Below are 18233 nucleotides of genomic sequence, written 5' to 3'. Positions count from 1 at the left end.
CAAGACTCATTTTACATACAGCAGGTATTGTTTATTTTAAACAAATTTTGATCAGCATGCGCCTGGTATTGACATATTAGATACACCTGCACCCTCTACTCCAACAGAAGATCTAAGAAAAGCCTCGGCTTTACATAGGTAGTAATGAACCAAGTTGACTGTGGTGTAGCACTGCTCACCATGAGGGTTTTCCCTAATTTTTGGTGTCTTATTTACCAGCTATTACAAACTCCACAGCAAGATATTGTTGCTAGCTTATGCAAATAACACAGATGATCCTTATTTGCCTTTTATCTGTTATGTATGTATTCTTTAATGAAATAATACATCGGATTTAGCTAAACTGAGACTGGTATAACATTCTTTGAAAGTCAACCACACGCATATATTCCCAGAATGGTTGAGCAGATTTACATTTTTTTTCACACGAGCTTGTTGGGCGAAGGAATACGAAGAAGAGTTGCTTGAATAAAGAATTCATTACAAGAACATATATTGCTGTGGCCTCCAGAGAGTCTTTACACTGAATTTGAGGGAAGAAATGTCTGCAGTGTCTTGTGTTGCAGTGAAGCTGTAATAGTTATCCTCTCCACAGCAACGTTGGGAGGGGAATACTCCAGATTGCTTGTTATGTGCAGTATCTGGTTAAAAAAAAAGAAGTTTCTGCTTTATACTTTGAGGTAGCAATGTGCAATAAAATATAAAACTTGTGGAGTATGATGAAAGTCCAGTCACAGGTGTAAAACAACAAAAACAAAAAAGCTGTCCATAAATAGATACTGGCTACGAGATTAAAGTATTTGCTTAAACATGTTTTCAGAGGCTGCTAATTTGACTACCATGAGATGTTTTTCAGATGCACAATTCATTTATATAAAACCTTAATATCCATAGACTAAGAATATGCTCCCAGCTTAACTTTAATGAAATTCTCGTTGTTTCCTGATTGGCAAATGTTTGCTGTCAGTCTAAATTCAAACTTTAAACAGTAACAGAAATTTCATGGACATCTTTTAAGATATAAACTTGAGGATTTTCTTTTTCTGGTAAAATACCCTTTTGAGCAGTCTTGTGATTAGTAGGCTGACTTGGCCGTCCTTCAACTTTAAAAGCGTACAACAGGTAAAAAGTTACTAGTAGTACAGTGGAAAGCCAGTTTGTGGGATTTTGTCCGTTTCAAAAAGTGACTAAAAACTGAAGCATTCATCCCACATAGGAAATAATGTTAATCAATAATAAAAAAAAATGATTTAGACATCTAACACAGTGAAATATATATATACGTATAATCAATCAACACTGTTATTCTTCAGAAGCCCTTGTTAAAAAGTACCTTCAATGTATGTGTTACATGAACCCTATTTGGTTTAACATCCATAAACAATGCAAAATAAATAAGCATTAAACAGCACTTTACCTTTATTGAACATTTTTAGTGTATGGAAAATAGCCAAGGGGAGAGGGAGGAGTAGTGCAGAGTGTGCATGTGTACAGATAAATAAAGTTATCTTTACCAACAAACTGTCCCAGAAACCTCCATCGATCATAGAATAAGAATTTCAAAAATACAGCCTGAACAAGACCTTGGTGTGTGTTGGGGGGCGGGGTCCAAATTCTGGCCATATACAGAGATAATACAGAGAGGAAGAAAATCCTCTCTACCTTAGTCTTAAATGCAAGGTTGAGCATTGCACTTCCCGTTTGTGTGTTACCTAAGCCTTTGGAAAATACTTCGGTTACATCATTTTTTATTATTATTACATATTACGTGCGTATCAGGCTAATGGAGAGAGTAATACAACTAGCAGTTGACCTTGTCCCGGAGGTGGGATTACTCAGGACAGGTGACTTGCCACTTACATAGAGTTGACAAATAGAGATCAGAAAATCATTTGTATTAACTCCTAAGAGCAGTTTAGGGTTTCAGATGAACTTTAGTGTTGAACCTTGATGGAACTTGGAGGACATCCAAACTGTGGATGGGCTGTGAAGTGACAGTGCTAATCCGACCTGATCATAAGCATTGGAACACCTGGCCATAACTCACACAGAAACCGACCAACCAACCGACCGACCCACGCATCCATCTGACCCATACATTCGTCTTTTTACATAAGTCCACCCTGCTGTACAATGGGGTGTGACAAACCACAAGGTTAAAACGGGGTATGAGGAGGACGTCTAATCAGACACCTTCTCCATGACACTTTCATGGTCACATAGATGTGACTGCACCTATTTTATAGAAAAGCTTTCCTTGACATGATTTTCAGTTGAGAGAGAGCAGAAAGGGAGAACAAACAGCACCAAGAGAATTGCTTTAGACTTGTTCAAGCAGCCTGTGAACTCTCAGAAGCTTTCACACTACTACGTGTTAGGTTAGGCCCAAATGCTTTTTGAAGAGTAAAAAAAATTAATAAAAAAATGTAGTGACCTTTAAATCATCCAAGGCGACCAGAACAAATGTGTGTACAATTTTGCTGTTTGACTCGAAACAAAACGGATGCAGACAACGTGCACAGGAGGCTGAAGACATATCATTCTCCCCATCAAATTTGGAAAAGTCATGAATGAAGCAATAAATGAATACAAATTATGTTACATAGTTAGAGACGTTAATCGTTGAATTACACCAAAGTGATTCCAAAGCTAAAATCAGGGTTGAAATAAAATATTGCGTGCGGCTCAGCTGACTCAGACAAACCTGACCTTCTGACTAACTGAACTCAGGCCCCTTTTGGGTTGTTTGAGTTGTTGGCATACACTAGTAACTAGTAACGTTTTCCATATTTGTATTTGTTGATGACTAAACACATCTCTGGTATGAAAACCTAAAAGGCTTTAGGCTACATATTTTACAACTCTTCATTTTGAGTTGCATAGCTACGACGGCGTATTAGGGCCACGTATAAATATATATATTTTTTTAGAGGGCGGGGGCAATATTCAAATACAAAAAAATCAAGAATTTGCCACTTTATAAACTCACAAATTTACGAGTTTTTTTCTCGCAAATTTGACACTTTATAAAATTGGCAAATTTGCGACTTTATATAGTGGCAGATTTCCGAGAGAAACTTACAAGAAATACACGTAGTGTAGCTATATTCTAATCATGTGAGGATTCGTTGGTGGTTAATGGGACACTGTTTATAAAATGAAAAGGCAGGATGGAGACTGATTCATTCTTAAATTTAAACTTTACCCATCTCGAAATGGGAGACAGACTTGTCTATAGCACCGGAATCTGACTTTTGGATTCAAGTTTGTGAAAACGCATTTAAAATGACAAAACACACAAATTTACAACTTATCCAATATAAAATTATTCACAGAACATACATTACTCAATATATGATGAAGAAAATGGGACTCTCAGACTCCGACATTTGTCTCCAATGCTTACAAAACACTACAGACACTTATGTTCATGCTTTATGGTTATGTACTCCGGTTATGTATTTCTGGACTAAAGTCTTAGAAAAACTTTCCGCTATTTTGGACTGTAGGATACCTTTATCTCCAAACTTGTGTTTGCTAGGTGACCTAACAACAACTGACTTACCACATAAACAATTTCAATCTACACTTGTAGCCCTTACTATCGCTAAAAAAACAATTCTTGTTAACTGGAAAAATAAACAAACTCTGAATATCGACCAATGGTCTAACCTCCTCATAAATCACATTTTAATGGAAAAAATATCTGCCTCAAATAAAAACCAAATATCAATATTTATAGAAACATGGTCTACGTATATAGAATTTTTTAACCTAATTCTGGTTACTTAATTCTGTCTGTTAGCGAGAGCCACCATCGTGATAACTTACATTGATGTTTCTGCATTTGGCAATTTATTATTATATTATATTATTAGTATGGGATTTTTTTTTAATGGGCTTTAGGTGAACTGATGAATGCACACACGCACGCACGCACATGCACATGCTCACCCACATACAAAAAAAAAATATATATATATATGTGTGTATATGCATATATATGTATATATATTAAAAAAAAAAGAGAAAAAAACCCAAACATTTTTATTTTTATTTTTTTTTTAATTTATTTGTTTTTTAAAAAAAGGAGAGCAATGATGATGTCAAATCGAATGAACAATACTGAGCTCTCCTAAGAAAAAAATAATAATAAAAAAAAAAATAAAATTTTTTTAACTTTACTGGTCATTCACCGCAGCCAGGGCGACAACACTTCCTGATCCCCTGTTAGCTGACTAACACTATCCAATCAGATGCTAGCATACTTTAGGTAAATGCAAGTGAATGACAGCAGATTCGACACATCAACTTAGATACTTGTAAAAAAAAGAAAATGAGAAAAAAAACACACACACCAAAATGTATGAATGTGTTAATAATAATTCTGGAAACATAAATGTACAAGTAATTATAAATTTTAACAGATTAAATGCTTGCTCATCCGGGTGTGGACCTTTGCAAAGCGAGGCGTCTTTGTCACTGGCCAGTGGCCGTACACAACGGTTCAAATAGTGTATGCTTAACATGATATGGTTAATCTTTGCTAAAGCGTTTACCGAAAAGTATTGGCACAAACAGTCGAGTAGTACGCGACGTATATTTCTCGTAAGTTTTAGAGTTTTTTTCTTGCAAATCTGCCACTATATAAAGTGGCAAATTCGACACTTTATAAACTCGCAAATTTGCGCGATTTTTTTTTTGTGAGTTTATAAAGTGGCAAATTTGTGAGTTTTATTTTCAGAATATTGCCCCCGCCTCTAAAAAAATATATGTAAGTGGCCCTAATACACCGTCTACATAGCTCATCTTCATTGGCAAGTTTTTTACTGTTGTTGTTTGTTTTTTTTACATGATTTTAGTGGGCCTGATTAAAATGTCCTCAGACAAATGCATGCAGTCATATCTACTTATCTGGGATACTTCACACTAGATCTCATATCTTCCAGCATTGATTTTTCCTGCAATAAGAGAGAGCATCAATCTGGCCTCAATTTAGGCCGACGCCTGAGCACTGGCCTCATTTGCAATGAAGAGACAGCACTCTGCCTACAAGCCCAATGTTGTTTTATTGCTTTTTCTAACACAAGACCAGGCTTTCTTCTTATACTGTGCAGGACAGGAAGAGCTTGCAGCAGTTACAATCTCACATTTATGCACCTAAGAGTTCAATTACAGAAATGTTGATGTCCAAATTAAAAAATAAATGTTTACTTTCTCACACTGTTTTGCACATATTTTGTCGAAGATATTTTTGTCTTTTTTTCTTGAAAGAAAGTTTTTGAGAGTGATGATTGATCATAAACTGTGTTGGAAGCCACAGGTAGAATACACTGAGTGTAAATTAGCTACATCAGTGGCTGTTCTTTATGATTTCCTAAATAAGAAGGGTCTTCATATATTGTCATATTGTGCTGAAGTATTGGAAATGTATATAATATAAGCTCAATTATTAAATTACAGAAAAAAAATTAAAATAATTAAAAATAATGGCTGTACAGAGAATCAAGTATTCAATTATTTATAGGATCTGATGTTTTAAAATTTATGGATATTGCATATTTGAAAACACTGGGAATGCTTTATCGTGTAGTAAACAATAGCATACCTGTTTGTATTCAGAATTTCTTTAGATGAAAACAAAGAAACTAAGGCGTTTATTTATGTTTGAAACATGTTAAGTGAGGATCAACAAAATACAGATGTTCCAGTTTTGGGTGTAAAATTCTGGAATTGAGTTTATGAGTTAATGTATTGAAGCTGCATACTTCACTGTTGGGATTTAAGAAAAAATTAAAATGTAAAATAATTCATGCTTGTAGGGTCCATTGATAAAATGCAAAACATTTAGGAATTGCAATGCGAATGTATTATTTCTTTGTTGTTTTGTGTTGCAATTCGATGTATTTCATGGGATTCTATGGTGGAAGCAGACTGTAGGATAGCCAATATTCATTTTTCACTTAATTTGTTAGCAGGATGTTTGTGTTTTCTTTTCTGTTATGCATGTAGCCGAAATAAACCATTCATTCATTCATTCATCTCGTGGTTGCCTTCAATAAAACCTCCAAGTAAATGCTCCAGAAGATTTGGAGTTCAAACATTTTTTTTTTTAGAGTATTACTCAAAAGGCAAAAAAGGCCACTATCACATGTGTGGACACAAGACTTCAGCAAGAGTGTTTTGCTGTTTCTGTATCCTCACATGTTTCTTACTGTTCAGGCCGTTCGTCCACACTATGGCGTGGTTTCGGAGCTTGAAACCGATCCCTTTTGTAACCGGGCTCCAGAGTGGAAAGATTTCAAAACGCGCCCCGTACGCATCCGTCTGGACACCATATGCAGGATACTTCTCCTGCGATGACGTAATGGCCGCAGCTCGATGACGACGCATTGTCGCAGATTGATGACGTATGCGCCAATTCTCGCGTGATTGCGCGCGAACCGTCAGTCAACAAAAATGGCGGACAGCCGTGCCAAAGTCGTTTTGCGCAGCCTCCTTAGCTTGCTAATGCTTTTGCAGAAAAACATTTAGCTTCTTTATTCTCACGTTCAACAAGCGGTGTTGTACTTGAATCACCCGCCATTGTCACTTCTCCTGTGTTCGTCTTTTTCATGTTTTGATACATGCAAAGCCATGTTTGTTCTGTAGATTGCAGTAAAGTTAGAAAAAAAAAGCGTTTGTCTTCTTCACTGATTCTTCTTCTACGCTTTCCGTTAACTCCCTGTGGCTGCGCTACAGCGCCACTCCAGACTTGGCATATACATTACAGCCGTTAAACGTCCTCCGCATCTTCTTTTGGACAAACCCAAGTCTTGAAATGCTTCTGTGTGTACGAGGTTTGTTTGAGGAACAAAGCCGGCTTTGCATCCGTCTGGACGGGGCCAAAGATCCTTGAGAGTCGCGTCAGGAACTCATGCGAAACACCTGGTAATTTGATCACAAGACAATTTGAGATCCTGTGCACTAATCTGGTTGATGTCGTTAGTCGGAATAGAAATCCTTACAAGCTGAACCATGTGAAAGGCATCATTTTTCACCCCCCAGCCAGATGATATAAAATACCTGTGTCATATGACGACATTATTTGGGATAATTAATTTGGGCTAGATCGAGGCTTGATACTTTTTCCTAAAGGAGATTTCATGCCACAATAGCCTGTACTGTATATTGCATTATTTAGAAACAAACTCCACACTATTGCATGGAATCAAACGTTAGGGACATTTGGCAAACATTGAAGGTCATCAGGTTGGAAAATCATGTTTCTACCATGCATCATGTTACTCACAAATGAGAAGTTTTGTACAGAATGTTGAAACGTCTTTAGAATTCAGCAGCAGCTGAACTCTAGCAGATAACGTTCTCACCCATCCCGCAAGTGGATGACAGTTTGAGAAAGGAAGAGAATATCTGTATTTTCTTCAGGTGGAAATCGTGACCAACATGCTGCAGAGAGACTGCAAGGGCACATACAGTGTCTGCTATACAAATCTGAAGAAAAAATACATCTCTTATCTCTCTCCTAGGAAATAAACAAAGTGCGACTGATTTAAAGCATATATTTAGTTTCTTGCTTTGGGAATACAATTTGCAAATATACTTAAAATAGTTTTACAGACCATTAAAATAAAAACATACAATACAAGCTGTTACTCTTGATTTACACAGCGCATGTCTCCACATCATTTCACATGAGATGCAATTATCGGTAGAAGGAAGTCTGCACTCTGCAGCGATTTCAATTCTGTGCGCCGCAGAATAAAAGAATGAAGTTGAAGGCGTCTGTCTGTCTTTCCCTTTGCCTGCCAGGCCACTGTCGCTCAGCGACCATCCGTTTGCTTTCGCTGGCAGGTGGGAGAAGCAGTGTGGGTGTCTGCGGAATAAAGAACAGAGATGTGTGTGAGAGCAAAGGCAGCGGTAGACAGCAGATAAAGGTGCGAAGGTGGTATTAGCGATGAAGAGCGCTAGACGATCAAGGCAAGTTCACATTTTAAAGAGCTGCAGGGCTTCTCATGGGATCATCAGCCATCTTTGTTTCCCAGTCACTTTTCATCTCTTCAGGCTTTGTCGAGGAGTGATTGCGTTCAAGTGTAATCTGGTTGACTTGCTGGTTGTTCAGGTGCGTGCGTGCATATTGTTTATAATATTTGCTTACATTTACCGATGTTGTTTGCTTGATGATGAGATGAATAATACAAATAGCGGCCGTTGGCTCAGTTTAATTGGTTGGTGGACAAAAAAAAAAAAAAAAGTTGTATATGATCTTGTGACATGATGGCTAGTGTCCAGTAGTAGCTAGATTGTCAGCAGGTGAGGCAACTCACTTCCAAGTCCTATATGCAGCTGGGAGCAATCAGCTTCTTTGAGGGATGCCGTTTTTCAAATTCAGTTACGCATTTCTTTGGCCGGTGTGTCATTTTGTGGGCACATGCATTAAATGCTTCTTTGACGGTTTAACAGCAGGGATATGGAAGATCTGAGTACAGTGGCTACTTTTTCCTCTCACTTTTTGTGTCCATGTAACTTTATGTTTCCAATAATCTTTAGGCCGTCCTTTTATGGATTGTTAAAATCTCTTGTACTCTTGTGAATTTTTCTAGTGAATGTCTTTACAGTTATTGTCAGTAAGGTGGGGGCTTTAGGACCCAGATGCGGGAAGGCAGAGCATGGAGGCAGACGTGCAGTCCAAAAAGAGGTTTTAATTTCTAATCAAAAAGCTAACTTCAAAGAACAAAATAAACTGAACTAACAAAACATGAAGCTAAACATGACAAAACAACTTAGGCAAAACTAACAACATGACATGGATCCTGATAAGGCAAAAAGGTCAGCGTGATGTGGCGAAAGACTTACGACAGTGGCAACAATGAACCGACACAGACAGGGGGGAGACAACCGACTTAATACACCAACACTAATGACATAACAAGACACACCTGGCTGAGGGCACTGATTGGATGACACATGAGGGTAATGGGGAAAGGTGGACACAATCAGGGATCAGGGTTGACAAAGACACCAAACAGGGAAGGGCAAGTGACCTGAAACGAGAGGAGTCAGACTTTTCACAATAAAACAGGAAATGACAAGACAAGGGGAAAACACAAGGAAAACAGAAGCTAAACATGACAGGGAGTAAACAAGACTGAAAATAAACATGACAGTTATGTACAGCAATTGAAACATTACTGAGCATAGCAGTAACCTTTATACGTTGTGCGACGTGTTTTTGACGATAGGAATGGACAAATGTACACCCAAATGTTGACAAACCTTTTTAACCTTGTGGAATCTTGCAAATATTTTTTATGTATTTTTATTTAAAGCTAATCATAACCATAATGTTGGTAGTGAACTTCAAATTCCGACTTGGTCTTATTTTATTTATGGAGCCCGGAATTTCATCTGTGCACAAATTTGGTGTCTGGAACTGCAAATCTGCTCTCTTTCTCCGTATAAATAAATTAGAATATTCTGCGGGTGAAAGTCCCCGAGTGGCGTCGTTATACTTGTCAGGGTTTATAGTTTCCTTGCTCACATATACAGTATAAGAGTAAATTTGACTCTATTTAGAGTAAAACGGACTCTATTTAGATAGGGACCAAATAGACTCAAGTTTTAGAGTAGGCTAAGATTTACACTAGGAAGAGAGTAAAATAAAGAATTGGAGGGAAAAAAATAAAAGTAACTAAAGGGTTGAGGAACAAACTCACAACCTTCAACTTGGGAGACATACTACTACCTGAGCTATGCCCCTCCTACTGTTTGTTTATCTCAAAGACATCGTTTTTGGTCTCTTGTAGTTAGGAAGATTCCAGCTGACATGAGTGATATAGAGTAGATCGGCTGTCTCCCAAGATGGAGGTCGTGAGCTCGTTCCGCCACCCTTGAGTGACTTTTATTTACAATTTTCCCCAGTTATTTTATTTTTCTCTCTTCCAAGTGTAAATATTACTCTAAAACTGAGTCTATTTGGCCCCACTCTAAATAGAGTCAAATTTACTCTACAGAATTTACTGTCTGTCCAGGTTTGAGCTAGTTCTGTCAACTTGTGTCAGGTACCAGTCAAGATCAATAAAGTTCATATGTTGACATAAAAAAAAATGTTTCATGTTGTAATTTGATTGTGACCTACTTAGTCCCAGCCCAGAAAATCATGTTTAATTTGATGTGTGTCATTCAGGCCATCGGAATTGCATCTCCTCCTAGACAGGAAGCAAGGTAGATACAAAGTCGGAAGATGAGGTAAATGAAGTCAGTGGTGAGTGAGACATCTGGTGCCTGTTACTTCATTCTTCTCCTGGATCGTTGAGTTTTCATTTTATATATTGAAGTATCTTGATGGTAACCTTGATTGTACTGTATTTTTATAGATGAGTGCTTTCTTTGATCTACATTTCCAAACCATCCAGTGGAGACCTAATCTACCACTTTGTGAAAACGGGGGGTATGTAGGCCTAATGTAATAAGTAGGCTAATAGACATGACGGAGGTACCGGTCCATAAATTGGGGTAGATTGCTGCTGGGTGGTTGTTATGTCGTTTCAATTGTTATACTGTCAGCAGTAGGCAATGGCGGAAGCACGCGGTGGCCAGGGGTGAACAAATAACAAATGTGTGTAAAATCAACATTTTTTATTTTTTTTCAATACTTAGTCATGAATTTTGCTGTTCGGTTTCAAAGGTCAGTAACTGACATTTGCCTTATTGCCGCCAAGTGGCAGAAAGCTCTACTATAACTGAGCAACTCATTGAAAATTGTAACAGCTCCAATGCAATGAATTCATAACATATGCTCTGAAATTATTTTTTATTATTTTAGCCCAAGGTTGGCATGTGAACGGTATGGCTGCATGGTTAAGAACCACTTATTTAGACATTTCAGGTATATATATGAGTCATGGTTTCACCCTGGCCACCCCAATGAAAAAATTCTGGCTACGCCCCTGGCAGGAGGAAGTCCCCCCCCCCCCCCGCCCCCTCCTGTTACGGCCATAAACACATTAAACCAGTGCAACATGTTCATTTTCTTTCTGTTTGTTTATACAATTTCCTTTCACAGCCATAATCATTTTAACGCTCCTCCCACAGTTCATCCTCATATTGTCAATCCCTTTTGGGCTTAGGCATTGTGCTTTTAATTGCCTTTGAGTGTTGACTTGGGCTCTCGACCAGGGACTTTTCTGCCAAGAACAGCTAAGCCTATTACACACTTGTTAGCATCAAGAAGCACAATCCAATATAAAAGAATGAAGGAGAAATGTAACAATGAAATATTGCATGGGATACAAAGTGATCCCATTCTACAGGCCTTTGAATGTTTTTCTAAAAGTGATTAACCATATATCAACTACGCAATGTTGACTGGTGTTGAACTACATGGTTTGAATGATAATGACATTTTCCCTTGCCCCGGGTGTGTCACAGGTGGGTGTCTATAGACCGACGGGCCTGGATGGGCGCAGTCTGAATTGGGCTCACCACCTGTTGGAGGGACCTTCCGCCACCTTTGGGTCTGGGGGCGGCTCCTGTTGTTGTTGTCTAAATAAATACAATCTAACATTAAAGAGCACAAGGAAAATCGATTGCCAATGGTGGCTAGAGGGTTCATGAAGACGTTACTGACAATTCAATCTGGATTCTAAAATTCATGTAAAAACACTAATAAAGACAAATAGTTGAAATCCTGCCTTTGAGAGTACAAGTGATCAGATTTTCAACAGGATGTACCCTGTGCACACTGTTTCAAAAACCTTGGACACGAGCCGTTTGAAATGTCACTTTGAGCACAATAATAGAAACCAATCATGTTTGCTTTTTGTCCTTTTGTCTCCAAGTGATACGAACTGTAGGCTTTAGAAAAAAGACGGTAGATGGCCGTCACATCATTCACAACTTTGTCCTTGAGTGAGTGATTGTTTACACAACACCACATTCCTATAGTGGTCATTATTGTTCTGTTGTGAAGGGGGGAAAGAAACCCTGAGGATTTTCTCTTTCTGTTGAATGCAATATTTTAAAATGTTTTTTGAAGAATTGTTATGTTCATAAGAAAATTGTCTTATGATCATTGCTTTTCAGAGATGTTCCGATGTGCTATTCAACTGAATATTTGTTGGTTTTGGAGGTACCTGTCAGTATAACCAGTGACACTTATATTACTTTGGACTTTCCATCCTATTGAGAAATAAATTAGGATTAAGCCAGGACGAGTCTGATAACATGTCATTTTTTTCCCCATTTTGAGTGCCGCAATATTTGTATTTTTAATCTGTTTTTGGAAAACGTAGACCTCCAAACACGACTTTGATCACAAGTGCTTGCATTTTTAACAACTTACTAAAAATATATATTTTTTAAAAGTAAGGGGAGAATGACAGCCAGAACAAGATGTGAGAATGGCCTCAGGCCTAGACTCTTAACGTTGTATAAATTTCTGTCATTCAGAGGCTCTCTCAAGCCAGATAACATGTCATTAAAATGATAATAGTGTTTAAGATCACACTCTGAGGCCTCAGTGCCCACAACTTGCAATGTGACTGGTGTCAGAAGATGATGGATGCTTTGTTTCGCCCTCTGCCTCCACATGATGACATTCGTCTTTGTGTCACTTGCAATTGAGAACCTTCTCATTTGCGATCAAACATTGTCTTCCTGAGGATCAAAGAGGAGGCCTTTAATGTGTTAAAACACTGTGATGGAATTGTTCCTTCTCCCAAGAGTGCTAAATAATTGGGACGCTTGCACTTGTATATGCACACGCATTCCACTCCAGACGTATACTGGAGAGAAGGAGCGGTCATCTGAAAGGGGAAGTCAAGTCCAAAAAAATCTTTACAACGATATGTTCTAATATGTTGCCATTTTTGCTCTTGTACTGCCACTTGCTGTCGACAGAACATGACATGACAGTGCCCAAGGGCTCAGCTTGTGAACTTGACCAAACACAGAGAACAGGTGAGCCGTCATATTTTCAGTCGACAGCTAGTGGCAGTACAAGCAAGGCAAGTGGCAGCCCCCTGAGATGGATGAAAATGGGTGGATTTCTCTGCTTAATTCTCATTCCACAGTCACAATGTCGTGTTTGGATAATTGAGGGCACAGAACTAAACTTGCTCTGTTGGGTAGAAATGGGAAAACGGACCCTCATCAGTGGCAGATATAAGGGACACTATTGGATCCATCAGCATTGACCACAAAGTCAAAAAGTCAAATTTGTCACATGGCTTTTGTGCACAATCAGCAGGTGTTCCTTGAGAATTGAGAGAAACGTATTACCCAAAGAGATGTCCGAAGTGGGATGGTGATCTATCAGGACGGTTGGAAGGCTCCCTGCACTAGGTTCAACTCCGCAGATGGAAATGAGACATTGCAAGAGAAAGCCTGGTTGGTATGGGACTTTTGTTACTATGGTAATGTCTCCAATATGAAAAAGAGAAAAAAATGTGAGTGTGCCCTTAGCTTGTTTTAACACAAATGCATTTTTTCTTTGTTTTGTTTTTTGGCTGTCCGGAAATATATTTTCTTTTGTTCACTGTAACCAGGCATTGGCAATGACCTTACTTCTAGTGGCATGAGCTTTGGATGGACGGACGGATGGATGGATGGAATAAGAATGAAAAGAAATATTAAACCTTTTAAAGCATTGAGGACAGAGACATTTATATTCCAAAGTGAGCAAAATATTTTTCTGGTCCTGGAAGCAATTTCCCTACCTGTTAGTCTCAGGCCACAACTATCCCAGTGAATGTTAGATGAATCCATTGCAAATCTACAAAATGCCCTAGAGAAGCCTCCTGAGGATTTGTTAACTGCTAAAGTTGAATAGGCCTGCTTTAATGGCTGTCATCATTCCATAGCTATTTAAGCTGATTTGCCTCCTATCACATTTTCGACTTGTGTATAAAATGCATTTAGGAAACGATCCATTCGGCTTCTAATGGCTTCTCAATTTTGCACTCATTGGATATGCTGTAATGAAGTTCATTACGATGGGTGAGTGCCGGACCCGTACTGAGATGATTTCATCCTCCCCAAACAATTTCAGTTTAAATAGATATGAGTCATGAGGCTCTAGTTTGGAATGTGGTGGATTGTTGTTTATCCGACATATTTGATCATCACTGCATGGTGCTGTAACTCTGAACCACAGAAATGATAGTGTACAGATGTCTGATTCTTGCTGAGTTTATTACAAAGAATTCTGGCTCTGCCGCTCTTTATTATGGACACGTGTTAGCGGGCGCGTCTTAGCCTCGTGAGCAAAGCCAAACATGCTTGACAGGAGCCATTGCCTCCTCTAGCACCTTTTTACTACAACACGGAATAATGTTTTGTTTGGAGAATTACTGTACATGAATAATTCAAAACTCGCCTCGGTTTATAAATTGAAAGGAGTTAGGCTTGTGCCCATCAGCTATCACATCTTGTAAGATGTTATTGCCTTAGCACTCCAATACAGAACGGCTCTGTACAGCCATTTAAAAAAAAAAAAAATGACAATGTGAAAATATCAATGCTTTACTTCATTGCCCTTGGGAAAGGGAAGGAGCAGGAAGGGAATCGCCCTACTTGAAGATCGTGTGTACTAAACGACTTGAATAAAGCTGTCAGTCAGATGTACTTTTAATTTCAAATCCAATCAATCTGGTTCCCACCATATTGACTTTGGCTTATTTTTTTTCTTTGGTTAGTTAATTGCTCAACCCAGTGTTACCCTCCGATGTTCAGCACTTCATGATTTCCATAATGCAAGCCTGGTTTGCTGACCTTGAGCTCAAACGCCGTAGACATATTTTAAATAATTTGGTAGTAAACACAAGACTAACTTCAGTATAGCCCTTTCGAGGTTTGTGTTTCACCGCTCATATATTTTTAAACACTTGTATTTATTATTAAGAATGCTGTTATTTTTGAATGGGGTTGCTTTTGTTGCTCTTCAACTCTCTTAATTATATTACACCTCTCATCAAGCACGCACGATAATCTAATGTGTTATTATGCCCCATCATATCATACGATACATGATGTAATTTAGTGCTTTGTCTTAAGGGCTACCAGTTTGATACACATTTCTTTTTTTTTCTTTTTTTTGAGAGAGCTCAGTATTGTTCATTCGGTAATTTGACCGATTCGACGTCATCCTCATTGCTCGCTTTCTTTTTTTCCTTCTTTTTTTATTTTTATTTTAATTTGTATGTGCGTGAGAATGTGTGTGTGCACTCATTATTTCACCTAAAACCTATGAAAAATTCCCTACCGTTCATCTAAACCGAATACTTCAGAATCCAGTTTGAGTTGTGCGGTTGTCTGGAGCTCCGAGGAAGGATCAAAGAAAAGAAAGGAAAGTGAATTCCACCGGGTTACCAACCAGAGTCTTTCACCAACCCCAGAAACATCCAAATTCCTGACATTTCTGATATAACAAAATCGCTGAAACTCTTTTACTTGAACTTATCTTTGTGAAGAACCCAATCCATGTTAAGGATTTCTGACAATTTTGTCACACTGATTTAAATGGTTGGAAACAGAGAAATATTAATAGGCAGCACATTGAGTCTGTACATCTCTGCAAATATTAACATGATGAAATAATCACTGGTGAGCTATTTTTAGAACAAGCGTGCAGGCTACTCCGTGGCCCACAGGCACCATGTTGGTGACGCCCTGGTGTAAAGTGATAAATGTTAAATGTTTTATGTCAACGCTAATGGCTAATCAATGACTACGCGGACCACACACTATCCATGTTGCGGCACGTTTCTCCATCTGCGTTTGACGTCATCTTTTCTGACACGCTGTACTGCCGGTGTGATCTTTCATTGATCAATAGCAACGCCAACAAAGCGGTTAAAATAACTCTCGCCATCCTCCTTATGGGTGAACCCACTTTCATCCATCTAACTCAGATAATTGGTCCTGATACAATACCCTGGTATATTTCTTTACAAAGCAGGTATCATTATAGGTGTGCCTTGTGGAGGCCTGCAGGGAGCAACATGAGACAAAGATAAAGAGGATGGTTATTATAAGAAGCTGGGATACAGTCGAGCATGACAGCTTTTGAGCAATGGATGCCGGTTTAAAGCCCAGCCAAGTATGCGAGAGGCTGGGCTGGGATCATGCTCTCCTGTGGATTCGGATTTTTCTGCTTGATCCCGCGTAAGCTCCGAGGGAAGGATGTTCTAAAGCCATGTAATTAGTGATATTACATTCCAGGAAACAGTTATGGGACCAAAAACAGTGTCCTCTTGCTTTCTAATTCACTGTGAGGATCTGATGATGAAATGTTTTTTTATTTAATAAAATAAAATACGACATTTATATCATAATAAATTTGCTCATCTTTTAGAACCTGGTGATATTTTTCCTTTGAGTCTTCATTGGTAGCCTATAAATCTGAAGAAAACATATGCATATGTCTAATTCATACAGTTGTCAAATTTGAATCTAGCGCAGTTGTAGTAAATTACAAGACCATATAACTTTTCCCATAACTTGATCTTCAGAAGTACGGCCTACAATTAAAAACACCAACCAGGGCTTAACGAGTACCGATGTTTTGGTTCTTTTAAGCCTGAAGAACTGAGCCACAAAGGACTTCAAAGATAAAAGTTGACAGTGGCACCCTCGCTACTTCCGTTGCCCACAGAATAATATTGCACCAGAACATATTGTGACGAAAAAACAATCAGACTCAGGCTCAAGGAACATCAACCTTACCTGAAAATATTGATTGATTGAAGTTTATTCACCAGACAGTTGCGCATCTAGACAAGAGATACAGGGAGCAAGATTAGATTAAGATTCTTCATTATTATTATTAATATTATTATTCATTATTATTATTATTATTATTATTGCGTCAATGTTGAAACCGTTCACACATATGTTATTCCGATTCTTTAGTATTATTCGCCTCACTTTTTGTCGAGTATGAACTCCCACTTACAACATCCGATTTACTTGCTTCAAATTTCAATATGTTACAAATATTCATGCCTCCCAGGCTCCAAATTTTCCCTCATTCAACATAGCTCTCTCTAATTTAACATGGAATATCAAACTTTCCCTAGTCATTTTCAATTGGACAGACATTGAATTTTTCCAAGTCCAATTATTCTACTCACAGTCCCTTCCATGCAATTCATCATCATTGCCAGGTGTTCGATACTACAGACGCTCCCCTACTTACGAACATTCGAGTTACGAACAACGGTGCATACGAACATGTCTGCGCGCATGCGCGCATGTCAAAAAATGTTCGGAAAGAGATGCTGAAAGTTAGATTTTGTATTGCGCACCTTTTACCGAGTACTGTAGTGCTTCTTTCCGCCGCTAATACCGACGCTTGGCGCTGTGAGAGCTCACCCAGCATTGGAGTCTCAGCAACGTGTCGAGGAGGAGGAAGAAGAAGAAACGCCTGTCGCTCATAGATAAAGCCATCGCACTCTTCGAGCAGCAAGACCCAAATATTGAACGTTGCACAAAGGTTGCAAATCAATTGAATGATGCCATACAGTGCTACCGCATCATTTATGATGAAAAAAAGAAGAAAACTGTGCAATCGTCGTTAGATTGCTTCTTTCGGCCAGTTTCTAGTAAATCCTCCAAAGAAGATACTCATCAACCCTCATCTTCTTCTCCGCGACCCTCAACTTCTTCCTACATTGAAGTTACGGAGGAGGAAGTAACTTTTGAAGCCCATTCCAGTGACGACGAAGAACCTCTCATGATATAAAATCCTCCTCTTCCTCCTCCTCCATCAAATCCTTAAGCATCGAGTACATCTTCCAAAAGTAAGTTAAACTTCATTTTATTTATCTTATTACGTACATGTACATACTGTGTGTGTCTCTCGCTCACTCTCTCTAACATACGTAGTACAGTACTGTACGTATTCTCTTTAAACATAAATGATAATACAAAATATAGCACTGAAGCAACTTACGAACAAATTCACCTTACGAACGATCGCTCGGAACGTAACTCGTTCGTAAGTTGGGGAGCGTCTGTATTGTGGTGGTGCAGTTGGTAAAATGAATTGGCCCGTAAGCATTGAGTTGGGGATTTGAATACCACTTCTGACTGTACATTGCATCACACTGGGGGATATGCATATATATATATATATACCTACTGTATTAACTGAATTTAGTCACAAATGTACTTCGTGTGAAATCTTGTCTTGTATAGTTAAACACAAAGCTGATATATTTGCAGGTAACCAT

At 38.5% G+C, this 18233-nt stretch overlaps 1 long non-coding RNA gene across 1 annotated transcript; it reads right to left on the bottom strand.

Annotated features, from left to right (window-relative positions):
* Window positions 1-7238: 7238 nt before the first annotated feature.
* On the bottom strand, window positions 7239-17464 carry LOC144044142 (uncharacterized). Its single transcript, XR_013291197.1, has 3 exons — window positions 17307-17464; window positions 16726-16772; window positions 7239-7876 (listed from the first exon to the last, which is right to left on the bottom strand). It is a non-coding gene; the product is annotated as an uncharacterized LOC144044142 (long non-coding RNA).
* Between the last annotated feature and the right edge of the window lie 769 nt (window positions 17465-18233).

This window comes from Vanacampus margaritifer, chromosome 2 (genome assembly GCF_051991255.1).
Source record: "Vanacampus margaritifer isolate UIUO_Vmar chromosome 2, RoL_Vmar_1.0, whole genome shotgun sequence".
In the NCBI taxonomy this organism is placed as follows: Eukaryota; Metazoa; Chordata; class Actinopteri; order Syngnathiformes; family Syngnathidae; genus Vanacampus; species Vanacampus margaritifer.
This window is presented reverse-complemented; position numbering and strand designations above follow the sequence as displayed.